The 22,368-nt window shown below is 35.1% G+C and overlaps 1 protein-coding gene across 1 annotated transcript in view; it reads left to right on the top strand.

The window, feature by feature from the left end:
• LANCL3 (LanC like family member 3) overlaps positions 1-22,368 on the top strand; it is a 109,452-nt gene that overhangs the window by 50,489 nt on the left and 36,595 nt on the right.

Raw genomic sequence — 22,368 nt, 5'->3', positions numbered from 1 at the left:
AAAATGAGGCAATATTAACTACGTTGTGCTAATTTAGATCTTTGGTACTCTCTTGAAACTTGATAATCTGAACTCCTTTTAAAAAAAATCTTAGGTAATTTTCATATTAGGACAATTAGTTTTCAAGTTCCTTGATATAAATATCTCAACAAGTTAAATATCTCCAAATTAGTATTTCTAGAACTGTTTGACTTTCATGGTTGTGTGTGTGTGTGTGTGTGTGTGTGTGTGTGTGTGTGCACTTAAGAATTGAAAGGGACAGGGTTTCCCTTCTTAACATCCCTGACAGTTGGTCAGGGAGGACTCAGAAGGTGGCCCAATTTCTGGGTAGCTACATTTGTTAGAAAGTACTTGGTTACATTGAAACAGCTTGTGTCTTTCTATAATTTTATCAAAACAACTCCTGTGCACTCACATTAGTTTTTATTAATGCTTCTTTCTAAGAATTGAGATCCCACACTAGCTGTGTGACCCTGGCAAGTCTTTAAGCCTCTTCCTGCCTTAACTAGTTGATTTTCTCAATTATAAACTTAGGATAATCATAGCATCTACATCATGGGAGGTTGCTGTGGGGATCGAATGAGATCATATTTGTAAAGTACTAGCATAATAGGAGCTGGCACAAAGTAGGTACTTAATAAATACTTGTTTTCTTCTTTCCTTCTTCCCTACTACAATAATTTTTAGTTGAATTTTCTGCACTTTTGAGGCCTTCTTTAAAGTCTATGGTCATGCAAATTGTTTCTTGAAACTCTTTGAAGTCTTGTTTTATAAAATCCAAGAAACATATCTGGCTCTGTCTAACGTTCTTCAATTTTTATATACTCAAAGGTATTTATTTCTCCTCAAAGTTTCTCTTACTGCCATAAGCTAATTTCCATAATCATTAGTAGTTTTCTTCCTAGTTTTCCTTCCTTTTTTTGAGAAGTGAGACTGTCAGTTTAATAAATCAAGAATTGATTACATTTTCTTTTAACAACTTTTTAATGAGAAGTTATCAAGAAAGTTTCAGTTGTACCATTTGTTCTTCCCCAAGATGAAAGGAATGAATGAAATACTTCTAATGTGTTTTCTGTGGAGGATAAAATATACCAAAATTTCTACATTTGTTTCAAGACTATTGAAGCACTTTTGTTACTTGTGGCTTAAAAAAAACAACAAGAAAACAAAACAAAACAAAACAAAAACAACAACAACAACAAAAAAACAAAACAAAACTCAATCACACCAAGAATAGGAGCCACTTTGCCTGTAGCACCCAAGAAATTGCTTTGTCGGGATAACTTTTAACTGTCTCAAAGACTCCCTCTGCTGTTCTGAGCAAAAATCTTTTTTTACCCCTTAATTTTTTTAAGACTTCACTTTGAGCTTCACTGACATTTTAAAACTAAATCACAAGACCTTGATTGCTCAGATATAAGACCTTAAATCCATCTATCACAAAAGAGGCCCTTATAGAACCATGGATAATAATTTAAGTGCTAGAAAGGACCTAGGAGACCATTTAGTTTAATCTTCTTACTCTGTAGATGAGGGATTTATTGTTCAACCATTTCAGTCATGTTCAATTCTTTTGATCCCACTTGGGATTTTCTTGGCTGTGGTTTGCCATTTTCTTCTCCAGCTTATTTTACAAGTGAGGAAACTAAGGTACACAGAGTGGCATTTCTTACCCAGGATCATATAATCAGTAAGTCTCCAAGATAAAATTTGAAGTCAGTTCTATCTACTGTTCCACCTCATTATTCCACAGATGAAGAAACTGGATTATTATTCTTTGCTTGTTGTTGTGCTGGATTTTTTAAAAAATTAAACCATTCATGACAAATCATTTGAATTACTGACTTTTCATAGATGTCAAGACACAGAATATGAGATATGTGATCATTTAAATTCACATGCTACAGTCCAGAAGTGTAACTCAAACAAACGAAAAAAGAAATCATAAATGAAAAACAACTTGCTGTAGTATAATGGCAAATTCACTCATCTTGGAGACAGTAAGAGCTGAATTCAAATCCTACCATGGAAGATTATTTTCTAAGTGATATTGGAGAAGTTATACCTCTTGCAGAAATAGTTTTTGATCTTTATACCTGCATTACTTGGAAAACTTTTTTTTTTTTTGTGAAGATCAAATAAAATAATGAGCTTCAAAAAAACCTTAAACATACACACATGTATGTATCCATATGTGTATATGGATGTACATACATATTTGTGTATACACACATACACACACACACATATATATATATATATATATATATATGAAGTTAAAAATAATTGTAGATGGAGGATGTGCTAATGTCATTGAAAAATATTTGTTAAGTGTTTACTATATTCTAGGTCCTATGCTAAAGGTTGGAATTATGAATACAAATAAAAAAGGGGGTGAAGAGTATGTGAATGGAAACTGAAAAGGTGAGAGACAGGGAGGAAGAAGGAAACATGGTGGAGAAAATTCAAGGAGTGCTGTCTCATAGGAAATGGAAGAGATGGCTGGCCTGGACACCCAGTTAATAGAGATTCTGGGAGCAACCCAATCACAAGATGAGGACTTAAGGTGTCCAAGGAATTCTGGGGTTGAAGGATGAAGAGGTTTCTGAGGCATGATGGAGCCTGATAGGAAATGATCTGACCTTGAGTATGATGGGCAATGATCTGACCTTGAGTATGCCCCCATTCCCTTTTTTGGGCTTAATTGCCTTATTTGTACAATGATACGGGCTGATTATTAATGGGAATTCCAACTGGGAAGATAGTGGCTTATGAGCTACGATAGTAGAATTCACCCCACACTGTTACCTCTAGTTATTATGAAAATAGTAGCCATCACCTAGGACTCTAACTTGCAACTAGGAGTGCAATTTGGAGGGGAAAGTAGCACTTGAAGGGGTGTTAGATAGGGTGCTTATGAAACACTTATTATATACAAGGCACTTGGTTTAAAAATATAAACAAGGTGAAAACAGACCATATATTAAAAGATGCTGGGAGACTGAGGGTGGGGATGAGGGTCAAGGTACCTTTGCAAATGTATAGTGAAGAGACAGCTGGAAAGCAATGAGAAGGCTTTAGCCCAATAAAATAAGTCAAGAGTTCCTATATCAGAGCCAGGTGAACAGGTATTCCACTTTTCCACTGAGTTAAAATTAAAAGGACAGTGGGGAGAGCCACAATGAAGAAAAGTTAACATTTTTCATATATACATATGTAATGTCTATATAAAAACATATTTTATAATCTTTATGAATTATATGGAGAAAAAAAACCAACAAAAAGAGGCTTCCCCAAATCATTGATTATTATGGATTTGCTGCAACTGAAATTTTCTATGGGTAAGCAGTTATTTTTTTTTTTTTTTCATTTCTTATAAATGTACTTGGTTACTTCAATACTAACTTTTTTTCCAGTCATAAAACATCTGGCAGTGTTACGTGAAATGTCTATTTAGAGATACTTGCTTCTGGATCATCGGTACTAAAAGTGAAATTGCCATATGTTCTATTGCACATGACAAGCCATGGAGAGAGATTCAAATTTTTCTGATTAACAAGTCAGGTTTCCACCAAAGCAGCACTTCCTGTGATTTTCCATCACACTCCACTCAGTCTCTTCCTTCTCTAACTCCTTTTTCAAAGGATATTTGCTCACTCTTGTTAACATATTATCTCTTTTGCTTTTTCTGCTTGCTCAGATAGTTTTGCCTTTAGAGTTGAAAGATCTTTGGAATTTGTAGTCAGAGGACATACATTTGAATTTAGCCTGTGTTACCTTAGAAACTTACTAAGCTTATTGGGACCTCAGTTTCCTTATCTGTAAAAAAGGACTTTATAATAGTATCATATAATAATTTTGCTGATATTATTTAAGGAATATTACTATTACTTTAAATAGGTTTTATAATAATCATTACCAAACTTTTAAAGTATGAAATCTCTTTATTATCAATTCATTTCATGAACTTTTATGATAATAGTTATTCTCAAATATCTGTGATGGAGAAAATACATCAGAACAAAAAGCTTCTATTAATTCAGAGACATTTTAAGATGAATTTGAAGTTTTGTTTTTTGGCTAAATCTTCCATTGTCAGGGATTAAAGCTGAAGCTGACCCAAAGTGATTCTTAGTAGAGAGGCACAAGGTGGACACGACATGCTAAAACATCTCATAAACAAGGAATTTAAGCAGGCAAAAGTGGTAAAAAGGATAAATATATGACTAGGGAGAAATGGCATGGTGATGTGAGGAAGCCAAGGGAAAGGATAAATGACGGTTTCCCCTTATGTTCACTGGTTGAGTTGATGTTGAGAGAATTCAAGAAAGGTCTTCAGTCACTGGTTAGATATCCTAAGATGATTGTAAAAGAATATGGAGAAGCATTGCATAAGAGGGGAAGGTATGGATGGCTTTTGGGATGAGTTAATGGAAGGAATTCATATTCCGATAAGATCATAAATCTGTTAAGAGTATGAAAATTTTTAAATTAATTTTAACAGCATCAACATATGTTTGAAAAATAATGACATATACATAAGATATTTATGTGATCTATAGAATATATGCTTATTTAGTTCTAATACTGAGTCATTCTTTATATTTTATTGGAATTACATAGACATCAAAATGACAGTATTGTGTATGTGTATTCAAAGACTTCTTTGGGTTTGTGGTTTAAAATATAGAACCCTTGGACCTGATGATCTCTAAGGTCTAGCTATGGATATGTTGAATTTCAGATTTTTATCTGCTGAATAAGACAACTTTAGCAAGTACCCCAATGGATGCAACACTTCTAATACTCAATTTTAACATTTTTGTTGCTTTTGTTTTCATTTCTCATTTTTCTTATTTGATTCACTTGGTTAGACTATGGGGAGTAAGATCACCTGCCTGTTTTATACCATAAATTAAAAATTAAATAAAAGTTATATACATATACATATATACATATATGTATATATCCATATATAATAATCATATATATATATATATATATATATATATATTAATGGGCCAGGTTGGGGGATTGATAGGAGGAAAGAATTATTATTTATTATAGGAGCATAAGAGAAAATTCATTTTTCTTTAGTATTGATAATTGTGACTAGCAATTTTAGATTTACAAAGCTGTTTGCCAATTTTAATGTTATTTTATTCTCACAATGATCCTGGGAAAATAGGTGTTATTATTATCTCCATTCTGCAGATGAGAAAACTGAAGTACAGCAGAGGGAATGGTTAAGTAACTTGTCCAGGGTCACACAACTAATAAGTATCTGAAGCAGGATTCAAACTCTAGGCCCAGCACTCTATCTATCCACTGTGCTACCTAACAGCCTCATAGTTTTAAGTTTTGCAAAGCATTTCTGATTCATAACAGTCCTATGAGGAAATCAATGCAAGAGTTATCAAATCAGTTTTACAGATAAGATAACTATGGCTCAAATAAGGTAACAGTGTTTTGTTCAAGGTCAAATAACTAATATTCTTCTGTGGCTAGTGGTGCAAATACAGATTTTTTTGCTTTCAAGTACACTGGTTTTTTCACTATATTACACTGCAACTATATAGGGTTTTTCAAAAGTTTTAGCGTCATTTTAAGCTATTAAAGCTTTTTTACTATGTAAGTTTTTATTATTTATCATTTAAACTTTAATAGCTTAAAATGGCACTAAGACTTTTGGGACACAATACATAATATAATTCATATAAACTTTCCTCTGTGCTGAAGTATAGAATTGTGGAGACTTAGAATGTAGAGATCATTGAGCCCAAACTCCTTCACAGTACAGATTAGACAACAAGCCTTAAGGAGAATCATGATGTATTAAAGCATATCCTCTGTATATCCTTGGAACAAAACTAATTGATATCAAGAATTCCTAGCTCCTTGAAGGCTAGAGTTAAAGTTGAACTAAAAATAAAAAATAAAAAGAAAAGAATTATCATAATAAAATATAACATTGCATAAGTAAATATTTGTTGAATTGTTTTTCAGTTGTGTCTAACTCTTCATGTGACACCTTTTCAGGTTTTCTTAACAAAAATATTGGAGCAGTTTGCCATTTCCTCCTCCTACTGAAATGAATTAAAAGCCTGAGATATTTAGTTTCTAGGTATTAATAATCAATTTATTAATTATGGCTAGCAAATAATCAATAAATTGAGGTTGGTGGCCCTTTTGAAATCAAAGTTGAATCATTGAGATCACCCAGTGCTTAAATACCCTTGGAAGAGAGAATATCCCTAACAAGTGGAAATCAATTCTGTTTAAGATTAATGAGAGAATGAATATTATAATGAGAGATTCTAATTCTAATTCCACTGAGGGGCTGGGACATATGCCTCTAATCTGTCACTCTTGGACAAAGAGATTCATCTCAACCGAAACCACAACTACTTTTTAGATAAAAGAAATGAAGGGATCCATCTCCACCCAGTCTTATCTGAGAATCTGGAATTCACTTAGATTATATTCTCTTTACTCTTTAATTAGAAATAAACTCTCCTAGTTGGGAGATTGAAGAGAAAGTGTCAACCTTTCCTTTATAAGGACTGAGTATTGAATGTGGAAGTAGAAAAGGAAAAAATCCTGGATCTCCATCCTTTCCTATTAACAATTCTTAATAATAATTTATCTCAAAGCCCATTTTACAGATGAGGAAACTGAAACAAACAGGACTAAGTGAGTTGCTCAGAATCACGTAGTAAGTGCCAGATTTGAGGTCAGGAAAACTCATTTTCCCAGCTTCAAACGCTAAAATTTATCCACTGCCCAACCCATCACCTAAATGCCCCCAAAATAAATATACATGCTATATGAAGAAATATTTCCATAAGATCACCTCCAATTCTTGACATCATCCCCTCAAAGTTTTGTTACTAGAACGTAGGTAATAAATGAAATGTATAAATATAAAAATAAGCATCAGTAATTTTCATTCATCACAGCCTAATTTGCATATGGTAAATTAGCCAAGGAATTCATATTTCTATATATATCATGTAGGTGGTAGACACATACATAAGTCACTCTTTTTATTTTAGTATTCCTCTCCCTTTCCTTGGAACAGAAAGACTAATAATGGCTCTGTCCTCTGAAAAGTCCTTTATGACTGGGACAAAGAAAGCAATTTCAATCACTTTAGTTTGATTTCATTTTTACCTCCCAGTGAGCAGTTTGACTTTTTTTTCACCTACCTCCTTCAACTTGTTCCTAGTTCAGAACATGAGAATTGATGGAAACAGAATATTAGTGACTTTAATAAATGTAAATGTGTTTGTTCTATTCCTGAAAACATGGCATATTTATTTAAGCATTTTAATATAATTTGGTTACCTTTTGAATCTGCACCCAGAGAAAGAAACGATAAATAGAGAATGGTTTTGCACACATACATATGTATCTATATTTATCTATCTATCTATATTTGTGTCTAATGGTAGCCATCTCTAGGATGGGGTGGAAAAAAAAGAGGAAATAAAATAACATCATAGTTATTACATATTTAAAAGAAATAGCAAATTATACATAATAGAATTGCAGTTTTCATGCGCAATCATCTTTTTTTCTTCTATTTTACTGCTATGGAAATGATTGTTTTATTTATTAAGTCCAGAACAAAATAATTTTTTAAGTTTAAATTTAAATTAAAAAAATGTAAGTCTCTGGCAGAGAGGTTATAGAATATAGTGGTTAAAGACTTGGACCAATTCTCCCTATTTCCGATTCTTTCATTGCCTTTGAAATGTTGCTCAGAGCAGTGCTAAAAATCACAGATGGTATAGGAGGAAGATGAATGGATAGTGGCTAAATGTGGGATGATGAGCAGAGAATGAAAAATTCCTTGAAGGCAGAAATCCAAAGGGTGCCATCTATCAACTGCTCTGAAACACCAGTCACATCAGGAGTGGCCAACATAAATTTTCTAAGGAAGCTCAGATTCTCAAAGAACAAATAATATGTGTTTGAGGGGAAAATCTAAAGGGACAGTTTTCTTGATAGGACCATTTGATGGACTGACACATTTTAATGGAGGGATGATATAAATCTGTCACAGTGAACAACTTATTTGTCTAGACATTCATTTATCTACAAAGATTATTTGTGAATATATTTCTTCATGCTACAGCATTATTATGGAAGCATCTTTTAAGTGAACATCATACATGTCCCACACATACATGCATAGATATGTTCATGTGGATTGGTACACATAAATACATGTTTACAGGAGAGGTGATATATTTCCTTGGAGTAAGAAAGTCTGAGACCAAGTCTTGTCTCCAACTCATACTGGCTTTGTGATCTTGAATAAATCAATTAACCTTTCACCATCCAAGGTAACTCAGCTCTCTTAAATTATATATAAGTCACTGATCTGTAAATATTATACACCAATGAAACCACAGGTCTGGACAAAAATAAAATCCCTAACATGCATGTATTTCTATTTATTTGCTGTCTTTATCTGGCGGCTAAAATTGAAAGATGAAACTCCTGACATCAGTAGAGTAAGTGGCTAACTTTTATTTTTAAATAATAATGAAGGGTTGGAATAGGTTCAACCAAATGTTTAACATATATTGGACTACTTGCCATTTAGGAGAAGTGATGGGGGAGAGAGGGAACACAAGTTTTTGTAAGGGTTAATGTCAAAGAATTATCCATGCCTATGTTTAGAAAAATAAAAAGCCTTAATTAAAAAAAAAAAAAAAAAGAAAGAAAGAAAAGAAAACAAGTGTTGAAACTTACCTATGACATCAAATTTTATTGTTTAGTCTTTTGTCAGTCATGTCTGACTCTTTGTGACCCATTTGGGATTTTTCTTAGCAACGAATACTAGAGTAGTTTTCCATTTGCTTTTCTAAATCATTTTATAGATGTGGAAACTGAGGCAAAAAGGATGAAGTGCCTTGCTTAGGGTGACTCAGCTAGTAAGTGTCTGAGGTCCGATTTAAACTCAGGTTTCTGTCTCTAAGCCTTCCCTCTATCCACTGCTCCACCTAGCTGACCCTTCCACTGGTAAAGAGCTCAAAACTCAGGTGAAACTGGTATTATTTAATGGACTTGGATTTGGTCAGCAAACTCTCTAAAGGCAGCATTAGCATAGTAGTTATGCTGCAAGTGTGGGCAACAGAGTTGTAAAAACAAACCACACAATGTAAGAAACATTGATTCTCTATAAAAATGATTCTATTAAATTTAAAAATAATAAAATATGAATCAACAGGGCCTATTATATGGAACAAAAGATCAAAAAGCAAAGGAAATACAAACCTAATTTCTAAGGTGATCCCTTTGACCAGTAAGTTTTCTAAGCCTTCTTGCAAGTGTTCATCTAGTTAATAATATAGGATAATTTTCTTTAGGATGATGCAAGGATAAAATTTTTCCAACTTTGGCAAATAAATATTAAGAATTTCAAAGCAGCAACCTTGGAATTCCATTTATGATATTGTTTTCATTTTGGAAAAATGTCCCCATGATTACATCGTCATGGTTCACATACTATATTGATTGGAGTTTAATTTGTAATGATCTGATACAGTTTCACTATAATGGGATATTGTGGCATCACTGTAAAATAGTATCCCAAAAGGCTTAGTAGGGTTTACTATAACATTTCATTTTAATGAGAAAATTTAAATATATTAATGTTAATCATATTTATATCAATTAAAATAAAAATATAATAATAATATTTTGTTTATTTAAAAATATTTCTGTTACACATAAAAATTTACGTGTTTAACATTCTTTTTGGCAGGGAGGAGAAATTTTGAGTTCCAAAATTTCTACCTCTTATCCCTCTCCCATGTATAGATTATATTTATGAAATTATGCAAAACTTGTTTCTATCTTAATTATATTGCTAAGAAAAAACACACAAAAGTCAAGAAAAATAAAGAAAGTTAAAAAATATGATTCAATCCGCATTTAGAGTTCATCTGATTTTTCATCATGGATCTCTTTGGAATTGTCGTGGATCATTGTCTTGATTAGAATTATAGCATATTATTTTAAGTTATAATTATAACAAAATGGTTTTGAGGCTTTTGGGACAGTATATATATGATCTTTGTTTCTCAAAGAGCTCTTAACTTAGTGGAGATTATAAAACAAATGAATGAAGGAAAGACAATATCATGAAATCTGCTATGTATTTATATAATGAGAAGAAGTGAGGAGTAGAGAGTAGAGAGTTAGCCAGCATCAGTAAGAACTGGGTTTAAGTCCCTCCAGTGACAGATAACTTCTTTGTCATCCCAGAAATCTAAGTTGCTGGTCTTCATTGATAAAAGGAATTTCTTTATACAAAAAGGAAAAAAATAAAACAAAAACATTTAGGTGACCAATTGGGACAGGCAAAAATAAACCTTAAACCTAGTGGATCCAAAAAAAAAAAAAAAAAAAAAAAAAGTCAGCTTTTGAAGTAAGACTTGGGTTCAAGTTCTGTCTCTAAGACAAAATATTTGGGGACCATGAATAGGTCACTTAGTCTTACAATACCCTTAGGTAACTTGCTAAAACAGAATAAGTCTCATTTTATCCTGAGTATTTCTTTTTTTTGTTTGCATATAGTCTCCCTCATTAGATTATAAGTTTCTTGAGATCAGGGATCTCTTCGTTCCTTGTATCCCTAGCACTTAGCAAAGTGTCTGGCATACAATAAGTGCTTAATAAATGCTTCTTGACTTGATTTAACTTAAAATACCCTAATTCTTACATTTTTCTAGATGATGAAACTAAGGCTCAGGGAAATTAATGATTCACTTATGGTCATATAAGTCGTAGGCATCATAGGAAAATCTTTTGTGTTATCAATTTTCATTCAAAAGATCGATTTCTACACTGAATTCTCTAGATTAATGAAATCAGGTATAACACACAGATACAGACAAAAACACACATACACAGACATACACATGTATACATTTAGAGCTGTAAACTACCTTCACTGAAAGGAAAGGCTATCAGAGAGCACTAGATTTAGAGTCAGGAAGACCTAATTTTGAATCCAACCTATGACATTTATTAGTTGGATGACCAACTAAAATAATAATAATAATAATAATAAATATAGAAATAAATAAAATAGGATAATATATAATTTATAACATATAATATGTAGTATATAAATAATAATAATAATAATAAAATGTAACAGAAGTCAGGTTTTAGGAGTCCTTTTGGCTCTTACAAAACCATCTAGAAAGTGCTTGAAAGTTGACCACTAACTCCTTTCTGGAAGACACTGAGGGCATACAGTGGGTACCAAAGATGGCTGTAAATATTTAATTTTACTAGTCAGTTTGCAGCAATGGGTTATGATCTGTTTTTCTTCATTAGTTCCTCATCTTTTCCTGGGTTGCATTTTTTTTAACATCAGAATGAAAAAGCACCTGCTTTGAAATGATTTCCCTATCTAAAATTTCAAACCAGATTTCCCTCTTCAATCACTTTAATGATTTGTGGGTAATTAAAAACTCCCCAGACTACCCCAAACTCCTCTCTTACTTAACATTCTAAGCATAATAATCAGAAAATATCAAGTAAATGCAGATAGAAGAGACTTCATAGAGCCAGGTGTGCTCCATTTGAAGAGTAATTAAAAATATGTAAAACAAAACCATTTTGGCTAAGGATTCCCAGCCAGTCATACTTTGGAACACATTTCTCTTGATGTACATTGAAAGAGTTCCCTGCTGGCAGTACTTCTGGGTTTTCTGGCAATGTAAACATTTATATACAAGACATCTTCCTTGCTCTATGAAGTCACTCTTTAGGCCAGGGATTCTTAATCTTCTTGGTGTCATAGTCCCCACCGGTAGTGTGATGAAAACTATGTGCCTCTTCTCAGAATTATATTTTTAAATAATTGAAAGAAATAATTGGATATTTTAAATAATTGAAAGAAATTGAAAGAACTAAATTTCAGTTAGAGCTTAGCGAAAATAAAGATATAAGGCTTCGAAATCAGCCTATGAACTCTTGGGAGACTAAGAATCCCTTTTCTTCTGTAGTTGACGCTTTGATTTCTGTAGCCTTATCTTACACAATTTTCTAAACAATATTTTTTCCACTTCATCTAAATTGGTCAATTCGGTTCAATTCAACAATCATTAAATGGAATAAGTTCCATGGTACTGACGTCTATTTTCATGGGTTAAATAGGGAGATAAATTTAGATAAGACATAGTTCTTTGTCCACATGTTCAAGGCAGTGTCCTAAGTGCTGGAAAAAATAAAGTGTAGCAAAATCAAGCTTTCTGCTCCATGAAGTTCAGTGGAGGTGAAAGATATGACAGAAAAATAAATAGTTATAACAAAATACATTAGCCTAGTGTCCCAGGCAACTCTATGACTATAAGTAGCTAAGTGGACTCTGGCCTGTATTTTCTGTAGAGGAAGAATTCTCACTGAGAATTGCCTATACCAGTAAGAGCAGAGATCCAGTAAAATAAACACATATAACATATAACATAATAAAAAAAATAAACACATACTTACATACTTATATGAGAGGCAATTGTTAAATTTTCAGTGAACTTTGACATCTCAGAAATTGACAAATGCAATGATTTTTTTGTTTTTTTGATTATCTAGACTTAAGAAAGAGAGAATTCTAATATATATATTAAACATAAAGTGTATTGAAAGTATTCTCTCCACTCTTCAGCCAGTTATTAAACATTTACTATCGGATCCTATAGATATACACAATATATATGTGTGTACATAACTACATGTATAGACACACAAGTATACGTGTATATACACATAAGTGTTGTATATGTATACATGTATATATATACATATATATATTTGAAAAATGTATGTGCATGAGTATATTTGTGTATATCTTTATCTATTTATATCTATCTATAATCTATCAAAATAATCCTTCTCAGGAAGCAAGAACCAGATTGTTGAGAAATTTAATAGCCATATATTTCTTAGTCACTGTTTGGTGACAGTAGTCATGCAAATACAAAATGAGAAATCCAGAAATTCTCTTTCACACTTCTCTAAGGCAATCATCTCCAAAGTGGGGAGTGGGGTTCCCCACTGGACTGTGGTCTGACACAACGGATGTGTGATCACCAAAACAAGCAGTCTCCCCAGTGCAAAGTACTAAACTTCCTCCTTCAGAGGTGGCTGCTGGGCCTCCAGGAATCCCAAGCACTTTCAGAAGCAGCTGTGATTCCATCCCCGTCCCAGGTCCCCCACATCTCCTTGCTGTCAAAGGACATTTGGAGGAAAAGCTCTATCCTAAATCAGGCTCTCTTCACCTTTTATCTTCAATATTGTAATGACTTCCTGATTGGTCTCCCAGCCTTGTCTTCCCCTTCTCCAATCCATTCTTCTCTCAGCTGACAAAATGATTTTCTAAAACACTTCTGGCCATGTCACTCCTCTTTTCCATAATTGTCATTAGCTTCTTATTGACTTTAGGATCAAATATTATTTCATCTTTATTTTATCCTTTTAAAAGTATCTACTATGTGTAAGTTTTAAAGTGCCCATAATTATTAGTACAATAGTTTGTAATACTAATTCTAGTTGTGCCCAACTCTTCATGACCCCATTTAGGACTTTCTTGGTAAAGACACTGGAATGGTTTGCCATTCCTTCTGCAACTCATTTTACAGATGAGGAAACTGAGTCAAACAGGGATTAAATCACAGCTAGTATTTGAGATTGGATTTGATCTTCCTGACTCTAGGTTCAGTAATCTGTCTCCTGTACCACCCAGCTATGGGTACTATGTACTATGTATTATGGTACATGATTACAATTTATAAAGATGTATAAAAATTTATAAAGAAGTAAATACACTCATAGCTGGGTTTCTGCACACACACACACACACACACACACACACACACACACATACACACACATACACTTAACTGACAAGGTTATACTGGCAAGGGCTTAACAACTGGGTTTCCAAAAAAAATAAAAAAGATAGCACACATGACATACTTTTAAGTTTAATTTGCATTATTAACCCTTTCTCCATCACTTTAAGCTTAGAGATAAATAAAAAACTGATTTTTAGTATTTTTGCTGATTTGAGGTGCAAATGCTCATACTGAAGACTATTATGGGTCAGGGGTATTGGATCAAAAAGGTTAGAGACCACTGGTCTAAGGCAGCTTGGCCACCCCACACTTGTTTAAATACAGAACTGAACCTCTTGAGCATTGCATATATGCTCACTATATTGATACCTCAAATGCTTCATACTTAGTGTGTGTCTGCTCTCCATCTGTAGTTGGATAAGCCATTTAGACAGCAGATACTTTACAACTCTACAATCCTGAAATGAGGAATAAAAAAACTGAATGGCACTATTAGGAATGGTGGAGTGAAAGGATTTCCAGAAAGATGGAAGACCTGGACTCTAGCTCTGGAACAAACCATATGATCAGGAGAAAATCAATTTTACCTTTCTTGTGTTAGGGCCTCTCATAGCCAGAACCTCGGTTTCCCTGTGCAAGCACTGGGCTTTCAGGCACTCTTGGAGACTAGAGGAAGCCCAGAAATGAGCTAATTCAGGTAAATGATATGATACTCAATCTGATTAATAATCCCTTGCCCTCACTGCTTGTGGGAAGGGAAACTCAGCAGACTTCTTACACTTGAGGCATGCACATCTCCTGGGATAATAACCTAACTTTGATTGACTGATTTTCTCCATTTTAACCATAAACACTGATATACACAGCACGGGGGTTCCAATCTACCATCACTCTTATACCCAGATGGCATTCCTCCCATTCATACATTTCCTCTTCCCCTCCTATTCACACAACTGAATCATTCTAAATGCAACATCATAGTCCTTTCTTTCCGTGTACATCCTGAAACTAGCTAGCTTTCACTTCCAAATGATTCTTTCAAACGCTAGCACTGGGAATACATCCCATTTCTTTCTTTCTTTCTTTTTTTTAGACAAAGCTCTAGGGACTAATTGTTAGCTCTGAGCAGCTGTGTTCCCTCACCCCCTTAACTCCCCTGCACAGCTGTTCCCTCTCTTATGGAATTCTCAAACTTGGGCTTTCTGGGTCTCCGTTTTTCTCATATTTAAAAGGAAGGGAATAGACACAAAAGACCTCGTCAACTCCACATTTTTATAATTCAGTCGCTGTTTGGACTTTAACCAAACCAAAGAACCTTTAAACTTGCTTTGTCCCTTGTTTAGTGTCCAACACTTATTGCAAGGAAAATTCTTCAGATTTTATCCTGATTAAGGAGGCAAAACTCAAGACAAAGAGAATTAAAATAATTTTTTTTATAAGGATGGCAAGGTAACAAGCAAGACCTTCCTTATCTGGGATTTTCTTGGCAAAGATACTGGAGTGATTTGTCATTCCTTCTCCAACTCATTTTACAGATGAGAAAACTGAGTCAAACAGTTTTGTTTGATATGATAGCTAGTATATGAGGTTGGATTTGAATTCAGATCTTCCTAATGCCAAGCCCAGCAATCTATTGCACGACCCAACTACCCCCATAGAACATGTATATAATTTATTAAGAAGTAAATATACTCATACTGTGAATACACACACATACACACACATTTAACTGACAAGGTTATACTGAAGATCAGCAATGACTTCCAGGTAAGGTTAGAGTTTATTGGGAACTTTAAAGACAATTTGGGAAAGACCCACTTCAGCAGAAGAGGCCGGGCCCTTGTAGCTCTGTTTTTCCTCAAGGTTGCAATAATGGGTCAATGTACAGGAAGGGGTACTTATGTCACAGTGTGTAACATGCAGCAGGTAATACAAAAAGCTGCAGACTTGGTGTATAGGCTCCTGCAACACGGATAAGCAGAACAGAGAACAATGAGATACTGAGTCAGCATAACTTTTAATATACTCTGGTATCTTTTGCCTTCAGATTCTGTAGTGAAACTCAGTCTTCAGAAGGCAGTTGTAACTTATGCAAAGGAGCATATTAATGATGTATAAATGGGAATGCAGGGTGATGTTAGTAACTGGCCCTCTCTTTCCCCCTCTTTTTGCAATGACTTAAATGAATGAAGAAGTCTTCATTGCAATCCCCATCTATTTTTTTTTTTACCTAGAGGGACCCTTCCTAATGACTACTAACTATCTGTTATATGCTATTGGATAGCAAAGCTGATAGAACAATGATCCTGGGTCAAGAGCCTGCTGTTCAAATTTAGCTTTAGACAGTTATTATCTATGAGAGTCTGAGAGGTCACTTCATACTTCTTTGTCTTACTTTGCTCATCTGTAAAATGGAGATAATAATAGACCTTCCCTGCGTTGTCAAGATCAAATAAAATAATAATTGTATACCACTCGGCACATAGTAAACACTATAAATGTAGCTATTATAATTTCTCAAGCCAAAGATATAATTATAATTCCTTAATCTTTTTTCCTCCAAGGGTAGGTTTTAAAAATGAGTGAATGTATGCATGGGGAAGAGGGGGAGGAGTGTTAATTGTAGGAGAGAATCCATAGTTTATTTACATGCCTTTAATATATCTGAAGAGAAGAAAAACAAAAAAATTCTTTTTATCTTCCCCTCTCGAAACTACCTATAATGGGCCCTGTTTTTCTTTTTCTTTGCTGATCAATAACCGCTGGGAAGGTCCCTACTGTTCACTGAGATAAGGAATTGCAAACTTAACAAGTCTCTATCCTGTGAAACAAGCTTCAGTTTTTCTTTGTTTCTTAACTATGTTTTTGAGAGATAAGAGGAAACCACCCAGACTGGATGTATGACCTGAGGAGGTTTTACAACTGTACTTTCTCAACCAATTCTCTGTTCTAAATTTTGTATTAGAAAAGAAAAATAATCAACACCCATTAAACACTCTTTTTTTTTTTTTTTTGGATTAAAAAACCAAATAAATAAAACATCAAGTAAACAAAATAAAAATTATAACAATAAATGGGGAACAAATAAGTTACCTCCTAATTAAGCTATTAAATTGAGATAGGGAGAATTTGAATTATCAGCTTATCAAAATGTCAGTTTAGCTAAACACACACACACACACACACACACACACAAAACAACAACAACAACAACAACAACAACAACAACAACAAGCAAAGCTTCATTTTAATCTCTGTTTATATTGTTCTACCTCATTTTGTGGGATTCCTGGACAAAGTGAACCCAAGATCCAAAATAGATGGAAAGGATATTTTTAAAAATTTAAAAAATTAAAAAAGAACTAAGGATTTTCTCAGGTAAATGATTGGTGATAATACATTACAAATCTTACTGAGTTTGTGACTGAAAGAATAGACTAAAAGTATTAAGGCCCAATTAAGGCCCAGATGTAACTTTATTATGTTTATGTGTGTATACACACACACACATATTTAGAAAAGTACTGGCTACATATAATACACACACACACACACACACACACACACACACACACACACACAGCCAGAATGGTACTGGCTATAAAAACTCAATTATAGAATTGAGTAAAATTATACTTAACATCACAAAATATCAGCCTGTGATGGTGAAAAATTCTTATCTTTGAAAGTGGGGGGGTTGGGTTAAATGATTTCATGTAATACTTTTAATACTCATATGACTCTTGTGTGAAAAGAACTTTCTGAACCAATGTTCTTAATCTTGGCAGCCTGCTGGAGCTTATAGACCTCTTCTCAGAATAATATTTTAAATGAATAAATAAAATATTAAGGTGTATAAAGAAAACCAATTATATTGAAATAGTTATAGAAATATTTTCTGAAATTAGTAGATCCCTTGAGGACCCCAGGTTAAGCACTCTGTTCTAAATTGTAATGTGAGACTCTGGGAAAGTCACTGATAATAATATTAATTGATGTAATAGTAAAAAAGGATGAGAAAATAAATGATGAGATTTTGAGTAATTGGCGCAGTTGGCAGAGAGGGACCAGATTGATGGAATTGCTCCCTGGGACAGGCAGGGAAGGGCCCTGTGGGGATCAGTTTAGCCTTATAGTTCCACTCTCTGTGGAGGTCTTGGGCACTTCAACCTTGCTATACCGGGCCAGAAATCCTACTTAGTCAAACTTCTGAAGTTAAATTTCTCCTATAAATCTGTCCATGGTTCACCCCATCTTTACTGAATCCCTTTTGGGTTAGTCCACCATGGTACTCTGCCGCCTGGTGTCTTTTCCCTTCTGCCTCCCTCATGCCACATAGTGAAGAGAGGGGAGGGGAGGGGAAGAGAGGAGAGGAAAAAAGAGAAGAGGAGAGGAGAGGAGAGGAAAAGAGAATAAGGAAGGAAGGAAGGAAGGAAGGAAGGAAGGAAGGAAGGAAGGAAGGAAGGAAGGAAGGAAGGAAGGAAGGAAGGAAGGAAGGAAGGAAGGAAGGAAGGAAGGGAGGGAGGGAGGGAGGAAGGGAAGGAGGGAGGGAGGGAGGGAAGGAAGGAAGGAAGGAAGGAAGGAAGGAAGGAAGGAAGGAAGGAAGGAAGGAAGGAAGGAAGGAGGGAGGGAGGGAGGGAAGGAAGGAAAGAAGGAAGGAAAGAAGGAAGGAAGGAAGGAAGGAAGGAAGGAAGGAAGGAAGGAAGGAAGGAGGGAGGGAGGGAGGGAAGGAAGGAAAGAAGGAAGGAAAGAAGGAAGGAAGGAAGGAAGGAAGGAAGGAAGGAAGGAAGGAAGGAAGGAAGAAAAGAAGGAAGGAAGAAAGGAAAGAAGGAAGGAAGGAGGGAAGGAAGGAAGGAAGGAGGGAAGGAAGGAAGGAAGGAAGGAAGGAGGGAGGGAAGGAAGGAAGGAATTAAGGAAAGAAGGAAAGAAGGAAGGAAGGAAGGAGGGAAGGAGGGAAGGAAAGAAGGAAAGAAGGAAGGAAGGAAGGAAGAGAAGGAAGGAAGAAAGGAAAGAAGGAAGAGAAGGAAGGAAGGAAAGAAGCGAAGGAAGGAAGGGAGGGAGAGAAGGAAAGGAAGGAAGGGAGGGAGAGAAGGAAAGGAAGGAAGGGAGGGAGGGAAGGAAGGAAGAAAGGGAGGGAGGGAAGGAAGGAAGGGAGGGAGGGAGAGAAGGAAGGAAGGAAGGGAGGGAGGGAGAGAAGGAAGGAAGGAAGAAAGGGAGGGAGGGAAGGAAGGAAGGAAGAAAGGGAGGGAGGGAAGGAAGGAAGGAAGAAAGGGAGGGAGGGAAGGAAGGAAGGGAGGGAGGGAGGGAAGGAAGGAAGGGAGGGAGGGAGAGAAGGAAGGAAGGGAGGAAGGGAAGGGAAGGAAGGAAGGGAGGGAGGGAAGGGAAGGAAGGAAGGAAGGGAGGGAGGGAAGGAAGGAAGGGAGGGAGGGAAGGGAAGGAAGGAAGGAAGGAAGGAAAGGGAAGGAAGGAAGGAAGGGAGGGAGAGAAGGAAGGAAGGAAGGGAGGGAGGGAAAGAAGGAAGGAAGGGAGGGTGGGAGGAAGGAAGGAAGGGAGGGAGGGAGGGAAAGAAGGAAGGAAGGGAGGGAGGGAGGGAAAGAAGGAAGGAAGGGAGGGAGAGAAGGAAGGAAAGAAGGGAGGGAGGGAGGGAAAGAAGGAAGGAAGGGAGGGAGGGAAGGAAGGAAGGGAGGGAGAGAAGGAAGGAAGGGAGGGAGAGAGGGAGGGAGGGAAGGGAGGGAGGGAGGGAGGGAAGGAATTTTTGAATTTTGATCTGCCTAGTCCATGAGCTCTTTCTCTGGAGGTGGATAGTATGTTTCACCACAAGCCTTTTGGGATTGTTATAAGAAAGAAAAATAGAGTTAGGCTATATCTATGGGTTTATTCCTCCTTAGAAGGCAGCAGGAGTTATCAAGACAAAGATCACAAAGTGGAGAGATTGTATCCTGGCTCAGTCGGATTACCCAGACAAAAGTCACAGATCAGGGCTGGAGGTAACCACACAGTGGTCCTATCAGGTTATCTCTGGGCTGGGTTGTTTTTCAGAAGGCCTACTGTGGCCATGTCAGGTTTGGCCACTTCACAGGGGATGAACATGAGCCAGTATGACTTGTGTGGAGTAATAGGAGGCATTCCAGGTTTGGCATGCAAATATTCTAGGAATTTCTGATATATCCAGTTTCAAGGATGGTCAGTTTGTCTCCTGCTTCTGATTCCCAGATTGGGTAGTTGGGAAGTTTGAACATGTATATTTTTTTCCCTCAGAGTTCAGTCTAAGAAAGACAAAACAGGTAATTATCCATTGCTTCATTCTTCCAAAGTAAGTCAACATGCATATATGGGAGCACAGTTAGAACTGAGCTCAAGAGAGCATAGGCAGCAGGGGTTATAGACACAAAATACAAAATAAAAACAAAAACCAGAGAGGGGTCTGATCAGGTTACCTCTGGATTGAGTTGTTTTTCAGAACTGGATACTGATATGAATCAGTCAGTGTTGGTTATCTACCATAGCAGGAAGTTCTGGTTTCAGTATCCCAATCCCGAAAGGAACTTCCCATGTGTAAATACTACAAAAAACTTCTGATATTTCCTGATAAGGGAGCTTGAGCAAATCAAGGTGATTATTAAAGTCATTTTTTATGAACAAATCAAGATGGTTAGTAAAAATCATTAATTGCCTCAGATTCATAACCATTACGTAAATAAGAGTTCCTAAGTCTTTCAGAGTATATTATTCTCAAAATATTTTTGTTGTTCAGTTGTTTGGCAGTTATATTTGACTCTTCATGACCTCATTTGGGCAAAGAAACTGGAATGGTTGCCATTTCCTTCTCCAGCTCATTTTACAGATGAGGAAACTGAGGCAACCAGGGTTAAGTGACTTGATAAGGATCACGCAGCTAAGAAATATCTGAGGCCAGATTTGAACTCAGAAAGAACTCAGATCTGACTCTATCCACTGTGCCTTTTACCTATTATCCTTCTCACAATATTATTTTTGTATAAATTATATACAATTTATATAAATATATATTATTTTGTATAAAGTGTCCTTTTGTTTCTTCTCACTTCTCTCTTCATCATGTCTAAAACATGTACCCATTTGATGCTTATCTTTTACATAATAATGTTGGTCTACACCTAGTTCTGCCAGACTGTTTTCCAGTTTTCCCTACGTTTTTTTTTTTTTTAAATTGTGTTCAAAAGTGAATTTTTGCTCCAAGAGCAATATCTTTGAATTTATAAAAACATTAGATTTCTGTGTTAATTTTCTTCTATATATGGTATACCCAATCCATATCATTGATCAGTCAATTTCTTATCCAGTACCAAGCTATTTGGACATTTTGAATTTTGTAGTCTAGTTTGAGGTCAGGTAATGCTAGGTTCTCTTTCTTCCCATTTTTTTTTCATTGATTCCCTTAATATTTTTGAACTTTTTTTCCCTCCAATTTAAAATATATATATATATATATATATATATATATATATATATATATTTCTTGTCCTATTAAATAGTCTTTTGATAGTTTGATTAGTATAACATTGAATAAATAAATTAATCAAGGCAGACATTATTTTATTATGTTGGCTTACAAAATATCATTTTTATATTTGTTTGCTCTACCTATGAATATTTCTCCAATTATTAAAAACTGTCTTTATTTATATAAAGAGCATTTTGCAATTATGTTCCTCTGTATGTCTGAGCAAGTAAATACCCACTAATTTTATACTGTCTGTAGTTAAAGTGAAATTTCCTTTTCTATTTTGAAAAATCACTTTGAATGAATTGGAAACCTAAAATAGAGAAAATTGATGTTGAGAATCAAGAAAAATGCATGAGATTGAACTATGGTTTTGACTGAGGGGATGCAGGGAAACATTGGGGTCTTTTAGGAATTTTGAGGTAAGACAGTTTGATTTTAGTATCACTCTAGAGGTGCCTAAGAAAAGAAGGGTTGAAAAAGTATACCTTTCCATAATAAGTAATCACAGAGATTAAACATCATTATGATCTTGTAGTACTTTTTAAAATCGAATATGATTTCTTTAGCTTTATGTAATATACGGTATATATGCAGGATTTTTATATGCAGAATTTTTTATTGCATCTTTCCTCCCTCAAACTCCCTAAAGGTAAAGAATGCTTCCCCTTCCTTTCCGGGCTTTGCATAGTTATATTTGTTTATTCAATCAATATTTATTGCTATTAAAGATTATTAAATCTGGGTCAGGCAAATCAGAGTAGTGCATTAATAAATTGTTGTGATCTTACTGCAAAATGAAATAATGACTAGAGTGCCAAATATAATATAAACGAATTAGAAGTCTTGATCTCAGAAGATAGAACAAAACTAAATGGACTTCACCTTGATCCAGGAATATGTTCATCCAGAACAAGACTGAAGTATTTTTTCAAATGGCGTTGTACATTTCTTATGGCTGGAAGATTATACTGATTAATGTATTAGGTGGGAAGCAGGGTAGGA

Source organism: Sminthopsis crassicaudata, chromosome 3 (assembly GCF_048593235.1).
Source record: "Sminthopsis crassicaudata isolate SCR6 chromosome 3, ASM4859323v1, whole genome shotgun sequence".
Taxonomy (NCBI): Eukaryota; Metazoa; Chordata; class Mammalia; order Dasyuromorphia; family Dasyuridae; genus Sminthopsis; species Sminthopsis crassicaudata.
This window is presented reverse-complemented; position numbering and strand designations above follow the sequence as displayed.